Below are 13,298 nucleotides of genomic sequence, written 5' to 3' on the forward strand. Positions count from 1 at the left end.
CAATTGTCCTCTTAACTCAGATCACAAGACACAAGTGATATGCCCAGTTAGTGACTTCTGTGCCTGAAGCCAACTTCTGCTTGCTACCACATTTTACTTGCTTCTGGTACATTCTCATGACTATATTTCTCTCCCCCTTTTTAGCTAAACATTTGTAAAGGAACCCCTCACAAAACCAGATCCAGGCGATGTTTGCCCAAACCTTAACATACCCCATGATTTAGAGGGAATGGAGTGTTTCTCTTGTGAGAAGAAGAGGGCTATTACATCCTTTAAATAGTCCAGCCCGTGCTTAGGAATTAACGGTAGGAATAAATGCTTGGTCAAGATTCATTAATATTTGCTAAGAAACAGTCAGAGAATCACCAACAAAATCTCAGACTATCTTTGAATACCTTTTATAGCTCTTGACTGTTTCTTTTCCAAAACAGCAGTTCCAGTGCATGGAGACTATTCCCTATATGCAGTCAGTCACGTTGCACGTGATGTCTTAACATTCAACGTGGCTTTTGCCTGCATTCTTCAAGTATTCTTCCTCTCAACATTTCCTAAGACCACTTTCGTACCTCCAGTAGAAACTTGACATCTAGCACCACTAAAGCCAAAATCACAAACACCAGTAGATGGTTACTCCCCCTGTACCACACAACTGTAACAATCAGGCTTATTCTAATTTATCAAAATTAGACACACCATATCCATATTTCCTCATGACTTTACTTTAAGGTTCAGAAGGAAATAACAATATTATCCAAGGCAATGTCATGACATCCGGTCAGACATTCTTCTGCTCCCTCAGCCTTGACACACATCACATCAACCCAATAACTAACAAGGTGCCATACCTTGTCCTCTGAGTACACATCGACCACAAGCTTGATGATTACTTGCAGCACAAAGACAGAACTCCCCCTGTCATGAACAACCGAATCTCCTCTTGAACCTTGGAGATCACACATGAACATATCCAACACCCCAAAGTTGGACCTTCACATACTTCCTGATTCAAAGAGAACCCAGACCACTTGATGAATGGAAAACATAAGACACATCTTCATGTCTTCAAGAGCACACCCTCTGTTCAACCCTCTTGGCTGAACACATCCACACTCTGTGTCAATCTCTCTTCTAACCAGAACAAAAAACCACTTCACAAAATGTTCTAACATTAGTTAGGACATCCTCACAACATAACAAGGAACACTATCTGATAATCTTCAGATATCACTGAGTCACCAGCTTAATCCAAAAGAAACCAGACACAAATTGGGACATATACATTCTCATCCCATTACAAGAGATAATCTTCCATAGATAGCTTAGAACTCCTACCACAAGCTCCAAGAGATGAATAGAAAAACATCTCCTTTTGTCTTCAACTTACTACTTTTCTGCTCAAAAGTAATTTGTCTCAGACTTTCCTTAAGAATAATCAGCTGCCATATGTTGATTATCTTGATCCTTCGAACTCACTTCTGAGATAGACCAAATGCCACTGGTTGATTACCTCCTTCATGAATCCTCATATGAACAAGTCAAATGCCACCTTTTGACCTCTCCAAGTTTATCAGACTTCTCCCAAAGATATTCTGACCTTCCAAGTGAGACTTGAACTTCAAGCTACATGTTCAACAAAACTTAGATTCTCTAAGACATGAATATGTACCATCTTCTCCATCCAGTAACTCCAAAGAACTGCAATGAGAACGAACTTTTTGAAGTGCCCAAACTACAACTCTGTAGACCTTTCTATCTTAAGTTGATGTGCCACTTCACCAACTAAGATTCTGATGTTGAACCAAATGTCACAACATTGTGTTTTAACATTTAGCTGTTGAATTCAGCTCCTTCTTCTGCCACTTGAAAGAACTTCCTCCCTACACAGAACAAGAGTTCAATGCTCTCATAGACTTGATTGTGGAACCAAGTTTGAGTAAACAACCTCCACCCTGTAGGTTTGCAGTTAAGTCATCCAAGCTCACACCTTGATGAATCCCTGCTTCTTCTCCAAAGACATCAGACACTCTGATGCATGAGTCTTTAGAAGGACCAATTAGAGACTAACCCTTCAGCTATACCAAGGATTCCAATTCCTAAAGCAAGGCTGTTTCTATGATGTTAAGAATGTTGCCACTTATTCTTAACTCCACAGTGTGCATTAGTCAATGCACTTCATTACCTAGATCAGAAATAAACTGATCCAAGTAACCACCATCAAGACTATGATGTCCTCTTCTTCTTGTACACACCAAGGCTGAACATGTTTCTTGCCAGGAAACCTTTTCAGAGATCATACGCTTTTGCTACCACCAAAGAGATAGATCATAAACCAATGTACTATCCTTCCCGTGATTCTGCACAGGGTCTTGAAGAAGAGATGTTCCAACATCTTTAAGAGCATCAGTTATCTTGAGCTCCAAGGATAATCAATTAAATACTTGTACTTGGCACAAGTAGACATTGATCTTAAATCCTTTCCCAATTATCCTTTCAGATACTTCCACCATAAGAGTACTTTGAAAATACTCTTCTTGTGTCAACATCTTCTGCTTGCAAGCACCTCAACAGTCTTGAGAATCTTTCCAGACTAGATTCACCCTTAGGAATGAGAGAGATGAATCCTTCCTTGCAAATGTGTCACATAACACCCAGAACCCATGTGATACAGGTCAACAGCCAACCAGACCCTAGGCTGACCAAACATGAGGAGGTTAACCAAAACTCCCCCTCAAATTAACAATCATGGAAACTTCACACCAATATCCATGCATTGTACATACACCATCCCTACCTGTGGCACCTAACTCTAAGAGTTAAACCTAGACATACTCCAATCACACCAATCAGACTCCAGCTGACCATAAGTACTAAAGGAACACCAGTCAATAGCAGACATGCATTGCCAGAGCATACTACATTAACTAACCTATGAATCTTCATATTCTCACTCCTTGAAAGAACTGCCACTTCTGATCGTGGTGTTTGAATAACAAGATTCATGGTCCCAATCCTCTTAAATGAAATAGCAGTCAGGTTACCCCATTATTGACTTCTAACATCCAAGGGACTTGTCTTCCAACACAACATAGTACTTCAGCGAACAACTATCCAACCCTGATCAATCTACAAGGATAAGGCACACATCAGGGATTGCACAATGTCACATCTCAACCAGCTCCACTTTGTCGCATTACGCGAAAAACCGGCGGGAAAACAGGACAACAGAGCCGCCACCGTGCGTTATTTATCCCAAAAGAGGGAAAGGAAACGCTCAGAGTAAACCTGGAAAAGACATGGTCTCGCGACCAAAGAGAAAGGGTAAGGGAGTCGGTTACGCAAGGGGAAGGTATTAGCACCCCTCACGTCCGTCGTACTCGACGGGATCCATGCTCTAAGAAGGAAAAGGTTGCTAAAACAAACACCACACACACACACACTGGCTGAAAGAGACACAAGGAAACAGACAAGACTGACTCGGCAGGATACCGCATCCTGGGCCTACTTAGTCTATCAGGCATAGACATCAGAGTCGAAGTAGTTCGGACTGGGGAAACGACACATGCTCGCTAGGATGTCACATCCTATGCATACGTATCTCCTTTGGACGAAGGAGAATCAGAGCATTCGTAGCTCGGCTGACACGCACACAAACAAACACAGGCAAAGGCAAACGTGGAGCCCGAATGCCAATCACTGGACTTACATCAGCATCCAAACCAACACACGCACACTGGAACCCAGATGCCACTCGATGGACTTATACCGGCTTCCAAGCACACAACAAGAACAAACAGACAACAAATTGCTAAGGAGTCGGGAACTCGAGCCTAGCAATCGTCAAACAACACACACAAAAAGAAAAAAGGTGCCCGGAGAGACCTCGCACGGTCTCCTGCCTACATACCTCGTCTGGAACGAGGATCAGGGCAATGTAGTTCCCCTACAGAGGGGAGAAAGACTAGCCTAACCAGATAACAGAGGGAGACACAACTAGGGAGACTACGACTCGAGCCTAGATGTTATCATGCAAATCATCCCTAAGTTAAGGTTTCTAGCTAACTTGCACAGGAAGCAAGCCTATCCTAACCCTGACTTGCACAGGAAGCAAGCCAAACTAAACCTAACTTGCACAGGAAGCAAGCTAAACTAAACCTAACTTGCACAGGAAGCAAGTCAAACAAACACACAAGCACAAGTAGCACACACTATATGCAAACAATGGGCTCAATCAAGGTTAGGTTTTAGTCGAGGGGTCATATCAACCTCAACAAACAAACCACTGGAACTGGGTAATGTTAGCTCTTAACCTTGCCATTGAGGGGCTAAGGTGAAGCAGATGAAAGGTGAGTGAAGATAGGACTTCACAGCTCTTATCCCTGGCCTGGGAGAGCTTAAGACAAGAATGTGTGGGTTCAGAAAGTGGGAACCCTTCTACACATTTAAAACTGACTCAACTGTACAATTGTACAAGATCTTGGGTTTGTATCTGCAATGCATCAACACAGTGGTGTGAGCAAAACAGATGACACACAGAATAGCAGGGGATAGGTTGCATATCCCTTGGGTTCTGCCAATTGCCTCTTCACTTAGGAGGTCTTTGACTCTATACAAGGACAAATGTAAACAGTCACAAACATTGCCTCTTAAGGAGGACTTCAGACAGTTGCCTGGCCAAGTAACAGGCCAGGTCTTCCAGACTACATGAAGATTTAGAAGTATACCTCAATGCAAATTGCTTATACAAGCAAAGCAAAGCAAAAGTTCACAAGGAACTGAGCAACTAAAAGCACCTGAAATAGTCAAGCAGACATTAGTATACAACTTCAAAACAAAGCAAAGGAAACAGACATCAACAGTTAATCATAAGCAAGTGAATGTGCAAGGTACAAGGCTCAAGGCATGTGAGCCAAGCAACCTACAAAAAATAACATGTTAGTCATGATAAACAAGCAAGTTCAATCAAAAAAGAATTGGTCTCATTGGCCATTTGTTGGTCAACCTGAAAACATGAACTCAAATGTGAGTAACAGGACCACCAGGGCAAGCCTAGGGTCAAAATGGGATGAAAAGATCAAAACAGCAAAGGTCAAGTATCCAAAATCATGTTCAAACAATCAAGAAACAATACCAATTGGTTTCACATTCATATCAATCATCATCATCATTTCATGAACAAATTAGGTCAAGACATGGCATTTTAGAAGCTCATAGAAGTCAACAGCAAGACTTGAATCAAAAGCAATCTTAAACATTTCCAAAATCATCAAATAAATTATGATCAATCACAATCCACAGCATGGTAAGCATGTCAAATTTCATCTCATTTGGACAAGTAGAAGATAGTCAATGAAAATCAAAAAGGCAAGGCAATTTTGAACATGCTCAAAGAAGTCAACCAAACATGCATCAACTTGAAAAATTCATAAATCAGGGATGGCATATGATAAATGAATGGGACTAAAACCATAGAAACGTTTAAGATGTCTAGTAATCACATATCAAATTTCATGTCCATCTAATAAAGTATGAGCATTTCACAAAACAAATGGGCACAAGTGTCACACAAAGTCAACATATGATCAAACAGGGGACAAAAATCTCAATCAATTAGGAAATGCCACAAATAATTCCAAGAAAAATCCCATGTGAACTAGACATACAAGACCTCAATCATGCAAAAATTCAATCCATTTTGAGGTCAATAGGCATGGCTATGAAAATCAACAAGTTGCACATCAATGGTGTGACACAAATTGTCACACCTTACTTCAAAAAAATCACAACTCACAATCCAGATAAGATAAATTTACAAACTCTACATCAAAATAACCATGAATGTGTCTAGTTTGTGCGCAAAAAATTTCAGGGCCATTGGACAATGCATCATCATTTCACAATAGATTTGGCAAAGGGTACAAAAAATGGATACATGTCATAAACCCTAATACCATTTAAAATCTACTCATGCAAAAATTCAGGAAAAATCATGATAAAAAAGTAGAGATCAAGCAGAGCATGATGCAAAAAATCCCATGAAATTTGGATCACAAATGAATGAGTTATGATTTTTGCAAGATTGGCCATGTAAATGAAATAAATATTGAACAAATAAAATGAATTAATTAAAATAATTGGGACCGGTGGCATATTGGTAATTCTGGGGATCTTTTAATGAAACGGTGCGTACCGTTTAGATGCGTGGCAAGCAGTGATAGGACATGGGCAATGGAACAGTAATCTCCCATGCAACAACAAACAGAACCCGATGCAAATGAACATTTTCTGGGTTTCCTAGGGTTTACTACAGTACTTCACCATCTTCAACAAATTCGTGAAAAAATTTATGCCCAGAAATGGAAATTGAATGCATCATTCAAATCAGCAAACAACACACATTACAAATCCAACAACCAATTTCATGGAATCATGCTAATAAGAAAGATCAAAGCATAAACATACTTGAACATCAGATTTAAAATCAACATAACTTGCTAAATACTTAACCATTTTCAACAACTCAAAGCTCATAATGACCAGCAAGGTAAACTCTACATAAGGCATAGCATGGTTTGGAAAAACAAAGGAGTCGAAAAACTCACTTGATTTGAAGAAAAGAATGGAACAGTGATGATTTGGTTCCAAATGCTCAAAACAGTCGTTGCTTCAAGCTTCAAATGATGGATGATGAAGTTACTTTAGCTCAAGAAAGCATGAGATGGCTCAAACCAAAATCTGCCATTGATGTAGCTTCATGTAGCAGCAGCATGGTATGGCTTTACAGTCGAGATTCAGGGTTTGCAACAGCTTCAAAATGATGATGGATGATGAAGCAAACCAAGGCCAGCTCGAGTTCTCTTTGATTTTTCAGTAAAAGTTCAAAATGAGGAAGAATGAGAAATGAGAGAAAGAGTTTTTCTGCTTGTCAAAACGTGGCTGCTAGGGTTGCTTCTTGCAGAAAAAGAGCTTATATACTTCTGTTTATGATTGCTAAGTGGAATGCTAATCACCATTTTGTTTTTTTAATCAAAATTGCTAATTTGGACCATTTGGCTTAAAGGGATGGTGCATAAGCAAAGGCCACGAAATTGGGCTTGCAACAAGTCATAAACAATGTATCTGAGCATATTTGAATGGCAAAATTGGTTGGGAATGATTAATTTGAAACTTCACTTTTTCACCTCACTTAAAATTAATTAAAGTAGGTTCAAAAATGCCATTTTGATCCATGAGGTTTTGGTGCATGAGGGTTACATTTTTGGAAAGAGGAGGTCAAATGTGACTTGTTGGAAAAAACCCCACCAAATTTGGCCAAATGGTTTGAGAGATATGGCCTTTTGAAGTTCAAGAATTTTTGAGATTGAATTGATCATAACTTGCCAACCATACATGGGAATTGAGTGTTCTTGGACTTTTTGGAAATGGGAGAACAAGATCTTCAACTTTCATGTTGGGAAAAAATTCATTTGAAGCTTGTATCATGATGTAAGTTTGGGATCAAGAAGTTTCCATTTTTGGCAGTTAAAATTACAGGTCCAGTTTCTATTTTTGGAAATTTCTGATTTGGCTTCAAATTCTTCAATGATGATGTTTTCCATGATATATGAGGCCTATTTGGACATGAATAAGCTCTCTCAAACCAAATCCCATCATCAAAACCGTAAAATCAAGCACAGTTGACCAAGTTTGACTCTTTAGGGTTTCTGACTGACTGTGCATTGAATGATGACCTCTGAACATCCAAACCTTGATCAAAACACTTCAAATGGATCCCCAAGTCATGTGAACATGTTGGACCAACCCTAGGGCCTTGGCTCAATGAAAAACACACTTGCTTGCTTGACTGACTGACCTCCTGACCAGTTTGACCTAAATCTTCTGAATGACCTGCACTTGGGCAAAAGGGACAATGCAATGTTATGCAGTGGACCATGTTATGCTATGACCGAATATGAGAATGTATGTACAATGATAGGTGCAAATTTGAGGTGCTACAGCTGCCCCTATTCAATCAGCTGGGAACCCGAATGGATGAGAGCAACGGCTGTCAGACTTTCAGGGTACACAGGGATTGAATACCAAAGAACCGTAGAAATTTGCACTCTGCTGGGAAAATAATTAACAACGCCTGTCATAATCGGCAAAGGAACAGTCTTGAAACAAGAGTCCGTCTGGAACGGAAAAAGTCGGCCTGATCACCGAAATAGTAACGTCGACCTGGATACCAAAATAAATGGTAACGCAGGGATAACCATGGCCTGAACACCACACGTCCGCTGGGGATTATTATCTCTCCTTTTCATGCTTTTCTTGAACCCCGAGATTTTTCTTTTGCGCAAATGATCCCCGATCGCTGCAGTTGAACCCCAACATCCTGTTGTGCCAAAATAATGAACCCCATTCTCCAATTTGAACCCCAGTCGCCTGACGATAACTCGCGATCGCCATTGTGAACCCCATTCTCCAGAAAATGCCGCAACATCTCCCTTTCTCCATTTGAACCCCGCTCTCCAGAAAATGCCTCAACATTTCCCTTTCTCCATTTGAACCCCGCTCTCCAATTTCTCGTGATGATTCCGCTGGCAACGTCGGAAATAACACCAACACCACTCTGAGGGCGACATATCAGAGGGTATACCTTCACAAAAAGAAGGTAACATGTGCGTATCTTCCCCGGAAGACACCTATAACAACCTCCATTGGCCTCAGCCAAAGTCTAAGGTGACACATGAACAGAAGATAATCCTGAGGACCTCATCCCGGATATAATCTTCAACTCCAATCTCCATTTGAACCCCAGAAAATGCCGCAACATCTCCTTTTCTCCAGTTGAACCTCGATCTCCAAAAAATGCCTCAACATTTCCTTTTCTCCAGTTAAACCCCGTAATCGCGCTGATCGCGTAACGTCCTTTGATTCCATTTCCTTCTCCGCTTGACAGAAAAATTTCCTCCAATATCGCACTACTGGGGAACATTGCTGATCTGACGTCATGATGCTAGACTCCTTAGAGTAACATCTTCCAATCGCTGTCTCGCACGATAGAAAACTCCTCCAGTATCGCACTACTGAGGAACACCTCTGATTCAAAATCAAGATACTAAACTCCGCGGAGCAACACCTTCACTTATGATAAAACCACCTCTCAAACGGTAACCACGGCTTGAGCCTAGCTTATGCGTGCAATATGATGCATGATTGACTTTTCTGCGTAATGCTCCATAATTATGGAAATGCTACGCGATTTATTATGCAATATGCTATGCTTATTCTTCATGGTGAATGCATAAAAAATGTCCCCCTCAAGGGACTCTCCTGGGGAGTTCGAGACACTCTGCTGAGGAACTCGTCAATACTCCGATTCCACCCTACTGGGGAATGACGCTGCTGTTGGGAAAAGGTAACCCTTGCTGGGGAAAGCCTCCTTTGCACCCAATCCGCTTGGGGAATTGCTGAGGGATAGGAACCACCAACACTCAGTGGGGATACCTCGATCTTTGACTTGCGGGGGATATCAATCCCGACTCTGCTTGGAGAACCCTCACAGATACCTGATGACTTCACTGGGGAAATGCTCACAGATAGCTCTGCTGGGAAACAGCAACCTCCAGGCCTGGCAACTGGGGAAGCATCAATCTAAAACTTGCTGGGGATAACCATCCTGACCCTGCCAGGGGAAACGAATGCTACTCCGCTGGGGACAACCCATGCAATCCACAGGTAGAATCAACTCAGCTGGGGATGCAGATATCAGTCTGCTACGGAAACTCGTCCAATCCACTGGTAGGATGAGCACTGCTGGAGATATATTTCATTGCAACCCGCTCCACTCGGGGATAGCAACCTTCGGGCCCCCTGCTGAGGAAACATCGTTTTAAACCTGCCTGGGATAACCATCCTGACTCGACTAGGGGACCCACAGACCTTGGATCCGCTGGGGAGTTAGTTCTCACGACTCTGTTTGGAGACTATGCTGGGGAAATGAGAAAAGTTGGTACAGAACACCCGTCGACTTGTCGAACCATAGTATCCGCCTCCTAATCTCGTATCAGCTTTCCACTTTTGAGAATTCCCAGACTCGTCTGGACCTTTTCTGCTCCATCATCTTGTATTCCCAATCGCTCCGCACTCGACGAAGATCGAACTCCTGGGACTTATACAGAAATTTCAATTTTCCGACTTTGAAGAGTCTTCTTGATTAATTTCAAAGGCCCTCGGACGTCTTTCGCCGTCTCTTCACCGTTCCTCCAACTCGCCTGTCCCTGATTGGACTCTGCGGGGAATTTCCACAGACTTTCCAGTCTTCCGACTTTGAAGAGTCTTCTTGATTAATTTCAAAGGTCGTCGGACGTCTCGACGTCTCTTCGTCGCTTCTCTACCCATCATTCGTCCCTGATTGGACCCTGCGGGGAATTTCCACAGACTTTCCAATCTTCCGATTTTGAAGAGTCTTCTTGATTAAAATCAAGGATCGTCGTACGTCTCAACGTCTTCGTCATCCCTTCACATTCATTCGTCCCTGACCGGACTCCACGGGGATTTGTCTTGTCAAAAGCTTCCACATCACAACCTGCAAGTGAGCGAAAATATCTAACAGCACCTGCAAAAGGAGATCGTCAGATAAAACCGTGCCCCAGGCGTGTCAAGATTTCAACACTCGGGTCCCTCAACCTTCCGAATAAGATTTCAAGCTCTCAATCTTATAAACATGCATTGGAAGGGACCTGTATGTCTCAAAATGCAAGATTCTTTATCAAAAAAATAATTGGATGTTTTTGCAATCAAAGCGGTAATGAAAAACAAAAACAAAATTATTTGACTGAATATGCATTTTATTGATTGAAAAAAAGTGTGGCTCAAATGAGCAATACAAAGGAAGCAATTCCTGAAAAGAGGTAATTGCGCACAAAAGGAAAAATCTATCCTAATGGCAATGTGAAACCCGTGATCTCATCGAGTTCCAACTCAGTTACACCCCATATATCCTCAGACTCTCCATGCTTTCTGCCTTCTGAACAAGACGTTTCTGATTGATCCCCACCGGGTATTATCCATGATGCCTTAACCAAAACGCAAACGATCATGCTGGACGCAGTTGTTCGTTTCAATCCCTCTTTTGCCTGGACCGCCCTTTCGGGTTTTCAGTCCACCGGGATACCCTTTTTTGCCCAAGCCGCCTTTCCAGGTTTTCGACTTGCCGGGTGTACAATTTTTCATTTTATCCCTAATTTTTGCCCGAACCTTTCTTTCTGTTTTTGGTTCGCCGGGATGCCCATTTTTGCCTGAACTGTTTTATTCTTTTCGTCCAGCGGGTCTCTTTACACGAAGTATTTTTTAACTGCGTCCGCATTCACAGGGGATGGAAAATCCTCGCCATCCATGGTCGTTAGCAACAAGGCTCCGCCAGAGAAGACCTTCTTAACCACGAATGGACCTTCATAATTCGGTGTCCATTTGCCCCTTCGATCGTTTTGAGGAGGAAGGATCCTTTTCAGCACCATATCACCTACGTGATATACCCGAGGTCGCACCTTTTTGTCAAAAGCATGCTTCATCCTTTGCTGGTATAACTGCCCATGACAGATGGCCGCCAGCCTCTTTTCCTCAATTAGGCTCAACTCCTCGTATCGGGTTCTTACCCATTCAGCCTCTTGCAATTTCACATCCATCAGGACTCTCAAAGAGGGAATCTGAACCTCAATAGGAAATACAGCCTCCATCCCATACACCAATGAGAAAGGAGTTGCCCCAGTAGATGTACGCACCGACGTTCGATACCCGTGCAATGCAAACGGCAACATCTCATGCCAGTCTTTATAGGTTACCACCATTTTCTGCACAATCTTCTTGATATTCTTGTTGGCTGCCTCAACCGCCCCATTCATCTTCGGACGATAAGGAGAAGAATTATGATGCTCGATCTTGAATTCCCGGCACAGTTCTGCCATCATCTTATTGTTCAAATTAGAACCATTATCAGTAATGATTCTCTCGGGAACCCCATATCTGCAAATGATGTCTCTCTTGAGAAACCTGGCCACAACCTGCTTCGTCACGTTCGTATAAGAGGCTGCTTCAACCCACTTGGTGAAGTAATCAATAGCCACTAATATGAACCGATGCCCATTCGAAGCTGTAGGCTCAATCTTTCCGATCATATCAATGCCCCACATAGCAAACGGCCATGGAGACGACATTAAGCTCAAAGGATTTGAAGGCACGTGCACCTTATCAGCATAAATCTGGCATTTATGACACTTCCGCACGAAATTAAAACATTGGGCCTCCATTGTCATCCAATAATAACCTGCCCTCAGCAGCTTCTTCACCATAGCATTCCCACTAGCATGGGTACCGAACGATCCCTCGTGAACCTCTTTCATCAATTGGCCTGCTTCTCTATCATCAACACATCGGAGCAAGACCCAATCAAAATTCCTCTTATACAAAACCCCATCCTTATTCAGGTAGAACACCATGGCCAACCTCCGCAGAGTCTTTCGGTCCTTTTTAGATGCTCCCTCGGGATACTCTTGAGTCTCCAGATAGCGCTTGATATCGTAATACCACGGCTTCTCATCATCAGGCGCTGTATCAACAGCAAACACATAAGCTGGCATATCCAAACGTCCAACCTCAACACTGGGGAACTGATTCCACCACTGCACCTTAATCAAGGCGGCTAGAGTAGCCAAAGCATCTGCCAAAGGATTCTCCTCTCTAGGCACATGATGCATCTTCACCTTGGTGAAAAACGTCAACAATCTCCTCGTATAATCTCGGTACGGCACTAAATGAGATTGATGCGTATACCACTTCCCGTTAACCTGATTTATCACCAGAGCTGAATCTCCATATACGACAAGGTTCTTGATCCTCAAATCAATCGCCTCCTCAATTCCCAATATACAAGCTTCATATTCAGCCACGTTGTTGGTGCACTCAAATGTTAGCCGGGCAGCAAAAGGAATGTGGGATCCTTTCGGCGTAACCAAAACAACACCAACACCGCTTCCATTCACGTTAACGGCCCCATCAAACATCAAGATCCATTCGGATTCAGGGTCAGGCCCCTCCTCCGGGATTGGTTCCTCGCAATCTTTCGATTTGAGAAACATGATGTCCTCATCAGGGAATTCAAACTTCATCGGTTGATAATCATCAATGGGTTGCTGAGCGAGGTAATCAGACAATACACTCCCCTTGATAGCCTTCTGAGAGGTATACTGTATATCATATTCAGTCAAAATCATTTGCCATCTCGCAACCCGTCCGGTCAATGCTGGCTTTTCGAAAATGTA

Source organism: Lathyrus oleraceus, chromosome 6, assembly GCF_024323335.1.
Source record: "Lathyrus oleraceus cultivar Zhongwan6 chromosome 6, CAAS_Psat_ZW6_1.0, whole genome shotgun sequence".
Taxonomy (NCBI): Eukaryota; Viridiplantae; Streptophyta; class Magnoliopsida; order Fabales; family Fabaceae; genus Lathyrus; species Lathyrus oleraceus.